Source organism: Panthera uncia, chromosome B1 (genome assembly GCF_023721935.1).
Source record: "Panthera uncia isolate 11264 chromosome B1, Puncia_PCG_1.0, whole genome shotgun sequence".
In the NCBI taxonomy this organism is placed as follows: Eukaryota; Metazoa; Chordata; class Mammalia; order Carnivora; family Felidae; genus Panthera; species Panthera uncia.
The window spans coordinates 149698148-149715899 of NC_064811.1; the positions used below are offsets into that span (position 1 = coordinate 149698148).

Genomic DNA, 17752 nt, shown 5'->3' on the forward strand with positions numbered 1-17752 from the left:
GGAGATTTTTTGTTGTTGTTAAGGGACAGAACATACATAGTGTGGTATACAGGGAACACTGTATATTGGAATTAAGAAGTCTGGTTTATCATTCTACAAGTTACAAAAAAATCTCTGGCTTCAATTTTCTCATATTTATCAAATGAGAAGTTAAAGTTAGTGATCCTTAAGGTCTCTTCAGTTTTAAAAAGTTTATTATGCTGATAGGGATTAACACTCTGAAGTTTTAAAGAAGCAGTTTCATGCTTTAGTTTGAGCAGTTTAAATATTTTAAAATGTATAGGTTTCCCAGGAACTGCCTTGAAATTTTACCATGTGTTATTTTGATATACTAAACACATTCTCATTATTTTCAATAACTTTGCTGCCTGTAGAGGCATTTTTATCTCTCTGTAGTTAATGTTAGAATTCATAGCAGATTAGACTTTCTAAGAAATGTGTTAATGCTGGTTTATTAGCTAACTTTGTGAATTTGCAATTTCAGCTAAAATTCACATCTTTTAAAGTTCATTTTTTGTAGTCTTCAGTTATAAATTTTTTTTACTATTAGATTAAGCTTAAAGCAATGTATGTATCCAAGTTCTAGATTTTGGAGGTTTTCCTGGATTGTTTATTAGATTAATTTCTTTATTGGGGAGGAACCTCAAAGTCACCTACTGCAGTTTATTATTTGCTATGTGTTCTCTAACTTTGAAAAGTTAGTGTTTGTAATTATTGTTTTTTTAATGGTGGCTTCTATGTCAGTTGTGAGCTGTTCTGGGAAATAATTCTAAGTGAATTTTGGTTTTGGTATTCTTAGATTATGGTATAGGTACTTTTCTGGTTCTAGTTGTATTTCCTGATTTTGCTTGGAGGACTTAGTGAATATTGTTACAATGACATTGATAACATTTCTACACAAGATTCACCTTTAGATTTTTCTTTTCTGTATATCTGATATGTATATATCTTGGTATATTACATTGTTTTTATCCATTTTAAAACAAATCACTATATCCCTAAGGTATTTTACGTATTGCTAACAAAGTTTCTCATATATCACTTTTACCTTGAAATGCCAGTTTTTAAAATAACTTTTTTTACTGAAGAATAATTGACATACAATATTTCATTAATTTCAGGTATACAACATAGTAATTTAATAGCTCTGCTGTGTATTACGTATCTGTGTCATATGCATTTTATAACTGGAAGATTGTGCCTCTTAATCCTCCTCACCTGTTTCGTCCATCACCACACCCCACTCCTCTCTGGCAACCATCAAGTTTGTTCTCTGTATCTGAGTCTTTTTTCTGTTTTGTTTTTTAAATTCCACATATAAGTGAAATCACTGACTTATTTCACTTAGCATGGTACCTTATAGGTCCATCCATGTTGTCGCAAATGGCAAGATTTCATTTTTTTTTTTTTTTTAACGTTTTTTATTTATTTTTGGGACAGAGAGAGACAGAGCATGAACGGGGGAGGGGCAGAGAGAGAGGGAGACACAGAATCGGAAACAGGCTCCAGGCTCCGAGCCATCAGCCCAGAGCCTGACGCGGGGCTCGAACTCACGGACCGCGAGATCGTGACCTGGCTGAAGTCGGACGCCTAACCGACTGCGCCACCCAGGCGCCCCAAGATTTCATTTTTTAAGAAAGTTTATTTGAAGTTAGGTTTTATGTGTTTATTAATTTAATCAATCAATCTCTACACCCAGTGTAGGGCTCAAACTCATGACCCTGAGATCAAGAGTCACATGCTCTTCCAACTGAGCCAGCCAGGCACCCCAAGATTTCATTTTTTAAGGCTGGGTAATATACCACATCTTGTTTTTCCATTCGTCTATTGATGGATACTTAGGTTGCTTCCATATCTTGGCTATTGTAAACATTGCTATAATGAACGTAGGGGTACACATGTCTTTTCAAAGTGGTTTTTGTTTTCTTTGAATACATACCTGGAACTGGAATTGCTGGATTGTATGGTAGTTCTATTTTAAATTTTTTGAGGAACTTCCGTACTGTTTTCCACAGTAGCTGCACCAATTTACAACCTTAACTACTTACAGTGCACGAGATTCCCTTTTCTCCACATCCTCGCCACACTTGTTACTTCTAACAGGTGTAAGGTGATTTCTTGTGGTTTTGATTTGCATTTCCCTGATGATTACTGAAATTGATCATCTTTTCATTGCCTGTTGGCCATCTGTGTGTCTTTGGAAAAATGTCTCTTGTTTTGTCCTGTTTTTTGTTTTGTTTTTAGAGAGAGAGGCAGAGGGAGAGAGAGAATCTCTAGCAGGCTCCACATTCAGAGCAGAGCTTAATGGTGGGGCTTGATCTCATGACCTGAGTGAAATCAGGAGTCAGACCTCAACCAACTGAGCCACCAGGCACCCTCCTCTCCCTCCTCTGTCCATTTTTTTAATTGGAGTGTTTATTATTAGTTTTTAAATACTGAATTATGAGTTCTTTATATAGTTCACATGTTAACCCGTTATTGTATATATCATTTGTGACTGTCTTCTCCCATTGCCTTTTCATTTTGTTGGTCATATCCATTGCTGTGTAAAAGCCTTTCAGTTCGATGTACTCCCATTTGTTTGTACAAAAGCTTTTTAGTTTGTTATAGTCAAAAGTTTTGAGTGCGGTATTTTGGTCTTTTTTTCTTTTTCAATTGTGAGGATACCATTCCTGCTTTATTTTGGTTATCAATTTGTAGACTATGGACTGTGTACTCATTACCCATTTCTAGGAAGAAATTTGAATATTCAGTTTAGAGAAAGGTAAACAAGAATTCTTTAAAGCACTCTTGGGAGTTAGAGTTGATAATTATTGTTTACCATGGGGAGATGCTCTCAAGGAATCATAGGTACATGAAATAGAAATCTTTTACTATTATGCCTCCTTTTTAGTCCATCTTAAATATACTGGACACATGAAGAAAGATGGCAACAGTGAGGAAGATACCAAATCCATTGCTTGGGAAGCCTGCCAATAAAATAGAGCTGGCACAGAGTTTAGAACCCAAGCTCTTCCAGATAGTGGACACACCTTACTTTCTGTCTTCAGCTGTGTTTCTTAGAGTGGTCAGAGAACATCTTGTATTTTAGGATAGGCCCCAGGGCTACTTGAATGCAGATTTATGGGCCCACCGCAGGCTTAAGGAATTAGAGTCTCATAGAGTTGGGCCAGGGAATGTGTTTTTCTTAGTCTTCATTATGGAAACTTTTAAGCATACAGAAAGAGTAGTGAACACCTGTTACCATCTACCTGGTTTCAATAATTAACATAGATATCTTTGTCAGTGTATGTTTGTGTATCTAACATACTATAAGGAAGCACCTCTCTGTACTTCAAATACTAAATAATTAGAATAATTCTACATAGCTGTAATACCATTATCCCATCATTATCAATGATTCCATAATTTTACAGAATCATGTAATAACTGCTTATATTCACATTTGCCCATTTGCCCCCAACAATTTCTTCTATAGGTTTTTTTCCCCTCCAAATAGGGATTTAATTATAATTCACTCATTGCTTTTGTTTCTGTTACCCTAGAACAGTTTTCTTACGTTTTTTCCCCTCGTGACGTTGACTTTTGCAGACTCTAGGCCAGTTCATACATGTTCTATATTTTGGATTGCCTAATTGTTTTTTCCAAGTATCATCTGACCTCTCTGTTTTCTGGGTCAACTTTAAGGTGCATCTAGGGGCTTGATTTTATTCAGGGTACATATGTTTGCCAAAATACTGCTTCCTACTTCCTTTTTGCATCCTGTCAACAGGCACATGGTATCTGATGTGTTGCACTGTTAGTGATGCTAAGGTTTATCTCTTGGTTAAGATTCTGACTGCCAGATTTTTCTCTATAGAGGTATGTATTTTTTCCCTTTTGCAACCAGTAAATAACTCGTGGGATAATACTTTGGCAAGATGTCTGTGTTGTTTCCTAGCAACCTTTTACCTACTGCCATTAGCAGCCAGTGAGAATCCTTCCTGTTATCAATTATGACATTGTTGGTGGGAGGTGGGATTTGTATTTTAAACAAGCTCCCCAGTAATTCTTACCTTTCTTTAAAGTTTGGGAGCCTTTGCTCTAGAGGAATCAGTACCTGAGAATAAAAAAAAAAATTCTGTCCTGAAGAAGTGAGTATGAATCTAGGCCCTGGTGAGTTCTCAGTGGGTTGTCAGTAGACAAAGTTTAAACTGCATGTTAGTTTTGGAGGAGCAAAATTAGTGTTCTCATGTGTTTCTCATATGTAATAGCAATAAATCAAGGTAAAGACTAACAGAGGTATGTAGTAACTATTAGTATGTATGACTTAAAGGAGAGTGGTATAGAAGAGGCATATAGAAATTACCAAGGAGGAAAGGCAGCTGTATTGAAAATTCTGTTTTTGCAAATATTGTCTCATTTAAATTTTCATAAGTTTTTGTGCTCATTTTATAGAGGAAGAAATGGGTTTAGAGAGGTTAAGTAATCTGATGTCACTGGTAACTAACTGGTGGAGAAAGGTTTTGAAGGCAGATCTCATTGATGGCAAAATTTGTGCAGTTTTCTTTATCAGACTTTTCTTGTAATGATCAGAAGGCTCTTCTCACTAATTACTTTGCTTTACTTTGGGACTTTGCTGTTCTGCTTATTGAAAATGGAGAAATGATATTCTTGAACCACTGGGCCCTCTTGATGTAAAGCTAGGGTCCTTTGAGACCTCTGATTTCTAGTCTAATGTATTAAACTCTGAGGAATATGGTAGGCTTATGACTCTTAGTCAGTTGTAACTGCTGTTGTGATTCAAGCAGCTGAGTGGTACTGCTGAGTGTATATCTTTAGGAAGTTATTTTCTGTACTTCACCCTAGTCTCTTTCTTGGGGTAGGTGGTCCTTCCAACCCCGTGATTTCCACATTACAGAAAGGAGTATGTAGGGTTGACCACACCCTCTTGGCCACTCTTTATCCTTGCAGGTCCCACCTAAAGGCTGCACCCGTATGTTGGTTCTTTGGTGACCTGTTGGAAACACTGAGAGCAGCAGCTTTTAAGATTCCTAAGATTATAAAGCTATTATTTCCAAACTTTGGCTGTGCATTGGAATCATCTGAGGAGTTGGATATTTGGGTACTACCATAACAGATTAGGATCCATTAGATCTGGAAGGGCCTTGGAATCTGTATGTTTTAAAAGCCTGTGTTTTCACAAAGGTCCCCCAGCAGTGCACCGAGATGAGAACCACAGTTGTATAGGTTGATTCCTGCCACTATTTGCAGTGATAGTTCTCGAGAAGCAGTTTCTGTTAGGATCACTTGGAAAGTTTTTATAAATCTGAGCACTGGGCATGCCAGATTTAGAGCGGTGGACCATACAGAGGAAGCTGTGATGATGATTTTAATGGATCACACCAGTGTTAAAGCAATCTCTGATTTGACCTTACCCTTAGTTGGAATGGGTTGGTGAAAGCGTGTATTAATCAAGTAGTAGCAAGATTTGTCATCTATTATGGCATATGGATTACCATATACTAAAGCCTTAGAATATTGTAAAGACATTTAACTTTAAAACTGTATGGTGTATAACTGAATATTCCTTTGATTCAGAAGCTTCTTTGGAAGTTTGAAGTACTTCAGGGTCATTATTAACACAAATTACCACTGTTAGTGTTCTAGAAGTGCCAAGTTAGGTGTTGGGGAGATTGCTATTCAATCCAGAGTGAATTTCACATCTTGAATTTTCAGAAATGTTGTATATGTTGAAGTCAGTACTAAGGTAGGATTCCTAAAAAGAAACCAGTGAGTGAAAGAGGAGAAGTGACCTAAAAGGTATTAAAGGGGTGTCTCATTACACACAGGGATGAAGGAAGCAGAGAAGAAAAATGATTTCACTACATTTTGCTTGACAGATTCATGAGCAGAGGGTAGATAACTAGGGAAGGTGATCGGAAGGGGTCATGGAGTGTTTTACTCTGTTACTCCATGTTGGTAGGATATCAGTACAGTAGATCAACAAGGAAACCTAGAATCCGCACATACCAAAATAGCGTCCCTCGGGGTTCCATGTGGGAATGTAGTGTGGCAGTGGTGAGGCAGTTCAGGCTCCTTGTAACTGGGAAGTTTGGGGTCAGAAATCCTAGTGGAGGCAATGGCTGGCAGAGATGGGGCACAGAGTATATGGGCGAGCACAGTGTAGACCAGGTTGGATCCTCTGATTTTGGATCGAAATGAGCAAAATTCCCACATCTGTCATTTTGCTTGGTTGTGAGGAATGCAGCTCTGGAGGAGTCACCTAAATAGTATAAGGAGCCTTTGTATGTTCAGGATGCTGCCATTTTGCCTTCTTTAAAGCAGTTTTCATGAAAGCTGACTCCAAAGGAAAAGATTATGCTTTCTAGAAAGGAAATCATATTTTCAAAATTCAAGCAATCCCAAATGGTTTGGTTAGACCTAGTGTGATGGTGTGCCTTTGGACTAGAACAGAGAAGCTACCTAAAGGATTTATTACTCTGTTTGCAGACTAAATGACAGTTGTAAAAGCGAAGCTGAAGTTAAAAGCAATTATATTGTAGATTTGGAAGAATAGAGAATTAGAATATGTTTGTAGCATTTATGGACTATATGGTTTCCATTGTTTGCTAGGGACTACATAATTTTTAGGTAGGTGTTGTCTAGGATTAAATGAGATGGTGTTTGTCAGGCTGCTAAAGGATTTGTAATGGGGACCCATGAGGTTGGATTGTGTCATTTTGCCTGTTTGCTTGACATTTGCAGTTCACGATCTCAATTTGTGATATGCTCATACCTATTCCTGAAAAACCTCTCATTCTGCAAAATCACGCACTAAAACTAAGGCCTGTGGGAAAAAAAAAGGATTAAGGCTAGACTACTTAAAACTATGTAACTTTGTAACCACAGCATTAACAAAAACAATGAGAATCCAGATAAAAATATCACTACGGTAGTATGGGTGACATTTGCACTCCCTGCCAAGATGATTCTAGGTCTTATTTTATTCTGGGACATGTTTTTCTTTGATATGTAGGTTCCTGTAGCTATTAGCTTCTATTGGAGGCCGTTTTCACCATAATTAAAGCTCTGATGTAAGGTGTAGCCTTCATGTGTGTCCACAGCATCACAAGATAGTGGAGAGCATAACGGACCCTAAAGCCAGTAAAGTGACCACCCCTATTTGTGCCACAGGAAGGTAAGACTTTGGTAAGATTCTCAGTTACCACTTTTCTTAAAATCTTTATTTTGCTTTTCCCTCTAAGTCTTTCTCATTATTTCGGAACAATCTTGTCCAGGATAGCTTCAAAACATTCACATGCTGGGAAGAATCACTCAAGAACCAACACTACTTTCCCATTACACTGTTGTCATTCCCATTTTGCCAGGCAGGTGTGAAGGAATCCATGGGACAGAAGCATGCATTTTGGCAGAACTGACATATTTTTGAATCTCTGACGGTTTCATGATGCAGCTCTTGAAAATACCAGGGTTCTGTTGTTTTGGGAAGTTCTAGTTTGGGAGACACTAGTGTTTCAACGTTAAGTGAAATTGGTACCCTTCTCAAGTTTTGTTTTTGTTTTTGTTTTTTTTTTTTTGGCCCTTACATACAATAAGTAAGTGAAGAGGGGCTATTTTAATCCATTTTAAAATGTCTGCTTCTGTCACATAGTCTTTGGATGGAATGTGGGGATGTCTCAGTGCCGCATCATTTGAACCACGTATGTGGAGCAGGAATGGTTTTAAATTTTGGTTCATTTGAAATGTGGTTTTAGTGAGTTTTTAAATTAAAATTCATCTGAGCATACAGTAAACAGAAAAAGGAGCAACAGTAGCCAGTTGTCAAGGAAAAGACTGATGGGTAGAATAAACAGACGGCTTTCAGCAATATAAACAATCTGTTTTCAGAGAGTGTTTTTTTTTTTTTTTTAAAGGATGATTGGGAGAATTTCCAAAATAAGTAGAAGTTAGTTAAATGTGAAAGGCAGCAGATATACAACATTTATGTTAGTGACTGTTACAGTTTGTTTCCTCAGTAAGTATAATAGCAAAAATTTCGGTGACTTAACACAATAGAAATGTCTTGTCTCCTGTGGGTGGTCCTGGCTGATAGTGGCTTTTACATCCTTTAGGGACTCAACACCCTCAGCATTCAGCCAGTGAAAGGAAAGGGAAAATGGAGAAAGCATAATTGCTTCCTAAAAGCCCTACCTAGAAGTGAGACACATCACTTGTGCTGAAAATCCATTGTGAAGAACTAGCCCTGTGACTGTAACCACATCAGGTGAGGCTGGGAAATGTATTGGTGCCCAGGCGGCAGCTTTGGACCATAGAAGAGGAAGCTTAGATTTTGGTGGACGCTCTGAGAAAGGAAGAATTCTGTGCTTAGACCAGGTATCCTTCAGGTTAACGGAGGGTGTATACATGTGGGTGTGTGATGTAAATTGCTATTGACTAAAGTATCAAAGAGAATTTCTTTTTAGTTTGATTCGTGTTTTAATTCAATATTTTAGGATTTGTGAGTCTTGTCAGGCCTCTGTCTCATTGTACCCTTTAAAAAATGTAAAAACTGTCCTTAGCCTGAGGGTCGTATAAAAACAGGCCACCAACCCCTGTTTTAATTGGTCAGGTAAAACAAGTAACTATTTAAATTAGCCTTTAATAAAAATAACTAAGTTCAAACATTTTAAGTGTGATCCATACTAAATATACTAAATTAAAATGTAATGGAATAATACAACTAGAGTTAAATTTTTCAGATGAAATTTAATTGAGGTAAAAATGTCCCTCATAAACTAAATAAAAAGTATTGTAGCCCTATGTCTAACCCTTGTCAGTATTTCAAGTCTTTTTTTTTTTTTAAGTTTATTTATTTTTGACAGAGACAGAGTGCAGGCATGAGCTGGGGAGGGGCAGAGAGAGAGAGAGGGAGACACAGAATCTGAAGCAGGCTCCAGGCTCCAAGCTGTCGGCACAGAGCCTGACGCGGGTCTTGAACTCACCCACTGTGAGATCATGACCTGGGCCGAAGTCAGACGCTTAACCAACTGAGCCACCCAGGCGCCCCCAGTGTTTCAAGTCTTAAAAAATAGTTCATCTGATTCAGGACAGTTTGGGATCTTGAGACCTGAGCACAGCTGATGTGAAACAAAGCTATGTCCCATACTTGGAGACCTGGTTGGGCGCTATTCCCCTAAGTACCCCTGAAAGTTACTTCTTGTTTTTCATTTGTTAATTGTTAAGGCCATCAAATATATGACCTAAATATATGTATAAAATTCATACTTAAGTTTTGAATTTTATGCTAAACTTTACATTATTAAAATTCTAGATTCTATTGTATGCTAATAACCACTGGGGATGGATTAAAATTATCTAAAAATTCCTTACAAAGTTGTTGAAGCATCTAAGTATTAATCATGTAAAACTCAAACTAAAATGTTTTCATCAAAACATGTCAGTGTGTTTTAGAAGTTCTTATCGAAATCCATAAAATATTTAAAAAATAGAACCTATTACTCTCGTATTGAAGGTTTAACAGTCAGCTGGTTTAAGATGTTTGTTCTGTTAATTCCAAATATTATTTAGGTTACGTTTTCTGGTATTCTAAATTGGCTTTAAATATTAGCTTACTGAAACTTTAAAATAATAAATACATGTGTTATTTAGAGGCTATTTAATAAAGTTCCTCTACATAATATCACCATCAGTTGAGACTCTATGAGGGGTCTAGATGAAGATCCTTGTTTTTTCTACAAAGCCAAGATCTGTGACTTGTATGCCTAATAAGTAATTAATATTTTCTGAGACTATTATACTGTAATGATAAAACTGCAAATTAGGATAAAAATTATACACCAAAACCTTTAACAGAAGCTATATGGTGTTACAGGTCAAATACACGTTATTTGAGATAAAACTTTTGTCCCATTGATCTTATTAATATAATTTAATACTTTTAGTATATTTACTTATATTATCTGGAATTGGCTTAGTCTTTCCCTCCCACTAGTCTATCTGTTGTAGCCATGCACTATTTCCCACACTACAAACAGACCTCATTCCCCAGTATTGTATAAAGCCACAAGGTGACCCTGTCTGAGCTTGATCAAAATAAATACTGGTACATCTATGCATTCCAATATTACTGCTTCAGATGTTATAATGGTTACGCTGTGTTTAAAAGCTTATTCATAAGCCTTTTCAGGTTTTAATTTATCAGCTCACTTTTGGGTGGACTCTTCCAAAATCATACTTAGTGGCATTATAATAATGTTAACACAGATCTTAGGGAACTCTAAGGCCAAATTAAAGGCCAAATTAAAAATAAGTAAATTAACTTCACATAATACTCTTGATTGACACAATCTTGAGTAATATTTTTTTAAAAATTGAGCAGATAATGCTTCACAGCCATTAGGATAGCTACAGTAAAACAACAACAGCAGAATAACAAGTATCGGTGAGGGTGTGGAGAAACTGGGACCCTTGTGTGTTGCTGGAAATGTAAAGTGGTGCAGCCATTATGGGAAACAGTATGGTGGCTCCTCAAAAAATTAAATGTAGATTTCTATGTGATGCAACAATTCCACTTCTGGTTATAAACCCAAAAGAACTGAAAACAGGGACTTGAGATATTTGTACACCTGTGTTCATAGATGCATTATATATACTAGCCAAAAGGGGGAAACAACCCAATGTTCATGGATGAATGAATGGATAAGCAAAATGTAGCATATACATAGACTATGTATTATTCATCCCAACGAAGGAAGGTCTGACACAGGCTACAACATGGACGAACCATGAGGACGTTATCCTAAGTGACATAAGACAGTTAACGAAAGCAGGTTACTTAGAAGAGTAAACTTCATAGAGACAGAAAGTAGAGTGGCAGTTACCAGGGAGCAGGCAGGGAGGGAAGAATAGAAAGTCAGGTACAGTTTCAGTTTGGGAAGATGGAAAGAGTTCTGTGGGTGGATGCTGGTGATGGTTGTACCACACTGTGAATGTATTTCGTGCCACTGCACACTTAAAAATGGTAAGGATGGTAAATTTTATGTTAAGTGTATTTTACCACAGTTAAAAAAAAAATGAACAGGGGCGCCTGGGTGGCTCAGTCGGTTAAGCATCCGACTTCAGCTCAGGTCACGATCTCGCGGTCCGTGAGTTCGAGCCCTGCGTCGGGCTCTGGGCTGATGGCTCAGAGCCTGGAGCCTGCTTCCGATTCTGTGTCTCCCTCTCTCTCTGCCCCTCCCCTGTTCATGCTCTGTCTCTCTCTGTCCCAAAAATAAATAAACGTTAAAAAAAAAAATTAAAACAAAAAAAAATGAACAAACCCTTCAGATATTTTGACTTCTTTCTAGCTTTACAACTTAAAACATAAAAACATGAACAGATGAAATCTTTTTCTCTTCCTCACCCAGGACCGTTGGCCAGTTTAAAAAACAAAATACTGATATTTTGTTTTTTAATACTGATTAATACTGTCCTCATAGTCAACCCATTTAGCTTAAGGCATACCTCTTATTAGGTTGTAGTTAGACTGTCCAGCTGGTGACTGGCTGTTGTGATTCCTAAAAATGCTTAAAAAAATTTTTTTTAATGTTTATTTATTTTTGAGAGAGAGAGAGAGACATACACACACAGAGTGCAAAAGGAAGAGGGGCAGAGAGAGAGGGAGACACGGAGTCCAAAACAGGCTCCAGGCTCTGAGCTGTCAGCACAGAGCCCAATGCGGGGCTCGAACTCACGAACTGTGAGATCATGACCTGAGTCAAAGTCGGACGCCCACCGACTGAGCCACCCAGGCGCCCCAGTTTCTTAAAAATACTTTAAAATTGGTCACTTCCATAACACAGTGTGATCACTGTTGGGTAAAAAAGTCCTGGTGTTATCCTCCACAATGATAACCTATAGTGTCAGATTTGAAAAAGAGAACCCCAACATTATTAAATCTGAAATTACTCTAGTGAAAAAAAGGTAGTATTTTGTATCAAAAGAATGTTCTTCCAAATTCTCCCCTCTATGGCATGACCTGTGGTCATGAGGCCCAGTGCTGCCTAATAAGGAGGGCTGAGGGAGCCAGTAGAGTCTGAGCTTTCAGGGCATGCCTTCTGGAGCCTGAGTGATTGGTCTCAAGCTTGCCTCAGGCCAGTTGTTAACTTGGACAAGTTATTTAACCTGTCTGCTTCTGAGTTTCCTCATAGGTAAAATACTGCTTATTTGGAGTAGAAAGATCAGGAACAGCTTTATGGGGGAGGGTATCACTATCTTACATAGTTGTTTGAGAATTAATAGTTAATACACGTAAAGTCTGATACATAGTAAGTGCTCACTAAATAAATGTTTGGGACACCTGGGTGGCTCGGTCAGTTAAGCGTCCGACTTCAGCTCAGGTCATAATCTCGTGGTTTGTGAGTTTGAGCCCTGCATCAGGATCTGTGCTGACAGCTCAGAGCCTGGAGCCTGCTTCAGATTCTGTGTCTCATTCTCTCTTTGCCCCTCCCCCACTTGTGCTCTCTATCTCTCAAAAATAAATGTAAAAAAATAAAAAATAAAAGAATGTTCAATATTAACAGCTTTTTCTACCTGGCCCACAGTATTTAGGATTGTACCTGGCATTGATAAGGTTCTACTTGGCCAAATTTTCCTCCTTTATCTATTATCTAGATCTCTTTCTATGCATACCAAGTACCTTGCTTAGGTATTCAAAGTAAATTCTCCAAATAAAGATATGATAATGTTAAAGGAGTTATAAATATGTGTTTATTAAGTGACTGTTCTTACTGTAAGTGAAACCAAGGAGAAAACTATAGTCACTTTGTAATTCGTTTACATTTGATAAATGCTTGTGTAAAAAGTGGGTTGTGTATATTTAAGAATGAAGTTAGGTGGGTATGTCTTTTGAAATAAAAGTCAAAAACATTATCTACTACCCCCAAAATCTAAAACATGAGCTTTTAATTTTGTTATTATTGATTGATTTTTTTTTTAACGTGAACTTTTTAAAGAAAAAATTTTGGGGTGCCTGGTTGGCTCAGTTGGTGGAGCATGTGACTCTTGATCTTGGGGTTGTAGGTATGAGCCCCATGTTGGGTATAGAGATGACTTTAAAACAAAAAAAGAAAAACGTTGCTGTAAAATATTGTCATGCCTGTATAAACTTTTGATGGAAAAAGAGTTCACCACCCTATAGTTGATGAGGAAAATATTGTGTATAAAGGTTTAACTATGCAACAACCCTTTAAAATCCTTTCAGCAAGGAAGGATGTTAACTAGCCATTTTACAACCTTTCCAAACAACATTATTGACAGAACTTCTCTGGACCTGCTACTACTGGGTCAAAGATCTTCAGTGGCCCCTCTTCATTCGCAGAATATACTCCAAACTTTTAACTAGTATCTTGGAGACCTTTTGGTTGTCATAGCTGGAGAGTGCTGCTGGCATCTAGTGGGTTGAAGCAAGGGATGCTACTAAACATTCTGCAGTGAACAGGACAGTCCTCTGTGACGAAGAATTACTCAGTTTAAAAGATAGAGTGCCTGTGTTGAAAATCCCCCACATGGGTAGTCCTTTGTATTGCTCTGTTCAAATTCTAATGATCTCTTTAATGTTTATTTATTTATTTTGAGAGAGATAAAGGGAGCATGAGTGAGTGCCAGGGAGGGGCAGAGGGAGAGAGAATCCCAAGCAGGCTCTGCACTGTCAGCTCAGAGCCTGACTTGGTCTTGATCCCACCATGGCGACATCATGACTGAACTGGAATCAAGTCAGATGCTCAACTGACTGAGCCACCCAGGCGCCCCTCTAATGATTTTTTATGACCTTTTTAAATGGTTAACTCTTCCATGAAAATGGGTACTGGTCTTTCCATTCAAATCATCATTCTTGACTGTTCACTTTCTCAGGGAAAGTACTTTGGCACTTAATATTTTTATTTTATTTTTTACTTTATTTGTAATTTGTTCTCTCCTTTAAGAGTGGGCTCTGTGTCTGATTCGTATTCATTTCTTGCAAAGAAATTTGTACATAGAAGGGTGCACTGTTTGAAAGAATGAACAAACGCGGCATTAAAGCATTGCATGGTGTTGACACAGGGCAACTAAGCCACCTATCTAACTGAACGATAGATACTCAGTACTTAGAAGATGGGTGTAAATGGGAGTCTCTGAACATATAGTTTGAGTTGGGCTTCAGTGAAGGGGTAGGACTTCAACACCAGAATTTTGAGGGGGAGACACAAGACTGTGATGCAAATATAAGTATACACACACACACACACACACACACACACACACATATGGACACACACGGTATTTTCATTCTAATGCTGCCTTGAAAATAGCCTTCACCAATTTGGGAGGTTTGCTTCTGACAGTTTCTTAGGGTCTGGTTGGCTCAGGTGGTGGTTTTAATCTTTTGCCTTTGAAATGTTACATGAACTAAAAGTGTGTAGTGGTTTATTTTAATGTTTTCCGTGTATGGTGGCTAAAGGCTAGGTGCCCAGTAGGAATTAATAAGAATAATCAGTTATTTGCTTTTAAAAAGGAGACATCTGTCAACTTGTAGTCCCAATTGTCAACTGTATCTTGGTTTTCTCCACCTAGATGTCTATTCTTTGGGCTATTGGACTCCTGTAGGCTCAGACAGAACCAAAACCAGTCAGAAAATGGAGAATTAAAGAAGGATGTGTTCATCTGTATTTTAGCAATTGTGTTTTTTTAAGGGCTTTGTCTCAATTTTATTTACAGCCCAAATTACAGTGAAACTAGAAGTTTTCTGTTTGGTCCAAGCTCTTCTCTCATATCTTTTTTTTTTTAACCTTTAAATGTTTCTACTTAGAAATTAAATTTTTTTTCTTTTCCTTTTTTTTTTTTTAGTGATTTCTTCATGGCTGGGAAATTTTGTATCCTTTCTTTTTCTCTCCGAACTTTAATGTGTATGTACACAAAGTTTCTTTTTGGTTGGAATTTAGTTGTACTCTTTGGAAACTGCTTGATGACAACCTGACATCACATGAGACTATTTAATGAAGTAATCCATTTTTAATACATTAATTTTTGGGCCCATTTATAATTTTCCAAGTTTCATAATATTCTTGAGGTTGCTGCAGGTCAATCCCGGAGCTGATAAACTTTCAAAAGATTATACCAGAGTACACTGATTCGTTGTTGAACATGTGAAATTATTGATTTGACCAGAATCCACATTTGTGGTCTGTTTTTAGTCATTTTGCCAGTAATAGCGTCGATTAGGTTAACCTCTTTATCCATAGGACGGTTTCCTGCCGCTGCCTGTTGATTGGAAGACCTGGCTCCCACCCAGCCTCTGTGGCCTGGTACCTTGCTGTCTGTTCTATACCCGATTTCTTGCCTCTGTTACAAAACTTAGTACGATGGGATCAGTTCTGTGTAGTTCCCAGTACAGAAGGAACTCAGGCTTCAGGCTTTCTCTGTCAGAGAAGTATCTTGGAATATACGTTAGATCATTGTTATTAGTTTCTTCCTAAAGGCTGCTGTAACAAAGGATCACAAACCGGAGAGCTTGAAACAACAGACATTTATTCTCTGACAGTCCTGGAGACAAGACTGAAACCAAGGTGTCGGAAGGACCGTGGCCCTTCTGAGACCGGCTAAAGGGCTCCTTGTCCATTCCTAGTTACTGGTGGTGACAGTTAGGCCTTGGCACCCCTTGCCTTGCAGCTGCATAATTTCATTACCTGATTCCATTGTCACATGGCATTCTTCCCTCTGTGTCTGTGTCCAGAGTTTTGTTTCCTTACGAGGACAACAGTCATAATTAGGTTACGGCCCAGCCTACTCTAGTATGACTCCATTTTAACGTATTACCTTTGCAACTACACTGTTTCCAAATAAGGTCATATTCTGAGATACTGGTGGTTGGGATTTGCACATATCTTTTTAAGGGACACAGTTCAGTCTGTAACACTCAAGACTTTAGCGTAGCAGGGTTTAAAATTCTCTTTCACAGCCGATGCGTCGATTTGACTAAAAATGAAGGCAGTTAGGGTATAGGTGGCTCTTCGAATAAGGAAATTATATGCCGTAATGGTTACGAAGTAGGTAAATCTACAGCTTTGCCATGTGACAGGTAGGAGTCTTTGTGGCTGTCCTGTTATGTGCGTTGTCACACAACTTGTTCCACCCAACTTCGTATGTACCAAGGGGAACTCCGGTAGGGCTTCGTTACGCATTACCCTGCAGATAATGCCTTTTTCTCAGTTTCTGTATAGCGCCATTTAGGCTTTGGAACAGATGACACAGTTCTTAGTTTGCCCACTGGTGGAACAAGAACTCTACCTCCCTGGTAGGGTTATTCCGAGGTTTGGACGAGAGGATGTTGGCATCGTATCTGGCGCACATGGCGTGTTTGCTCTGTGGGAGTTGCCCTCTCCTCCTCTCCATCTTCTCTTAGCCTTGGCCACGCTGGAAGTGGCTGTCAGCGGAGCAGCTGGAGTTCGTTGCGCTGCCAGCAGTAACATCTTGCTGCCAGTGGTGCCAGACTTTGCCCAGTGTTGAACTGGCTAAAAATAGTAACCAGGAAGACGGCCAGGGGAGGTCTCTCGCTCAGATTTCGAGACTTTATGGCGGTTTTTCTTTGAGAATGGTACTCACACCTTACCAAGATGCACTGATGGCTTGTGGACCTTGGTCCCGTTGGGTGCGGTGCTGTGCGGCACCATGACACCCTGTGTACTTGGGGGTGGACCTCATCTGCCTTCTCACCGAGGTGTTTAAGTAGTCTTGGATTTGGGGATGGCGGGAAGTTTTGTGGGACAGACAGCACCTGAATATTTCAGAGAAGAGGTTGATAAGAAATTGGACTCAAGTTTTAAAAACGTATATGTGTTTATTTAATAAATAAAGGGATAATATAGTAAAATCACCAGTTTACCAGTATATTTGAGACCATTTCCTAACCCTTTAAAGTGTCAATATCATGCTCAAGTTTTCTTTGGGGGGAATTTGTTCTTGATATAGTAAATCTGTCAGATCCTTGCTTATCATCTGTTGCGTTAGGCGATTTTACTCAGCTCACCCTCAGTTTCTGATTCTGTAAATTGGAAATGATAGTACCTGTTTTATTAATCTTAAGACCATTACGAGCATCAGAACAGGATTTATACGTGTTTGTCAATTAGGTCACTTCTCAGGTTTATTTCATTTATGAGATTTTTCAACTTTTTCAAATCAGGTAGCTGGTAAAAGTGCGTTGAAGATGCTAAGTGTGCAGAGCAGTGAAACCGGCAGTTTGGAAATACCGGCACACAAGTTGGGAACCTTGTAAAATGAGTTTTGCAAGGTTTGTTTTACACTCGTGGAGTAGTACATTATTCAGCCCATCTCTTGGGAGTCAGAAATTAGTATTAATGTGTCAGACTTTAAATGTAAACAGCACTTGTCTGATTTTTTTGAGAGGGACACAGTTGCATACCTGTATTTTTGTAGCGGCAGTCAAAAAAGATCATGAAAAATGCTGACGGGCACCACTGGTAATGCTGACAGACAGCTGAAGATACAGTGATTATGTTGGGGTGTCATTGGTCTGGTAGGTGAGGAAAACATACTGGACAAAGTGTAAAAATCCTGTATTGCTTTCAAAGTGAAATCATTATCTTCAAGTAGATATCAAAAGTTAAAAAAAAAAAAAAATTTTAAGACCCTACTACAGAGGGACCTGAGGACTAGATCTTGCAAACAAATTCTCTTTCCTTTTTTCCCTTCTGTATTTTTGTAAGATCAGTTG

The 17752-nt window shown here is 38.3% G+C and overlaps 1 protein-coding gene across 6 annotated transcripts in view; it reads left to right on the forward strand.

Moving 5' to 3' along the window:
• The window catches only part of XKR6 (XK related 6), a 94535-nt gene that overhangs the window by 7255 nt on the left and 69528 nt on the right, over positions 1-17752 (forward strand). Inside the window, exons 1-3 of one of the 6 annotated variants that reach the window (XR_007457965.1) lie at positions 1624-4133; positions 7107-7180; positions 8115-8266. The exons of 2 other annotated variants lie outside the window; for them this stretch is intronic. The gene's annotated coding sequence lies outside the window, so the exon portion shown is untranslated. 3 more of the 6 variants (XR_007457963.1, XR_007457964.1, XR_007457962.1) reach the window with 3 other exon arrangements.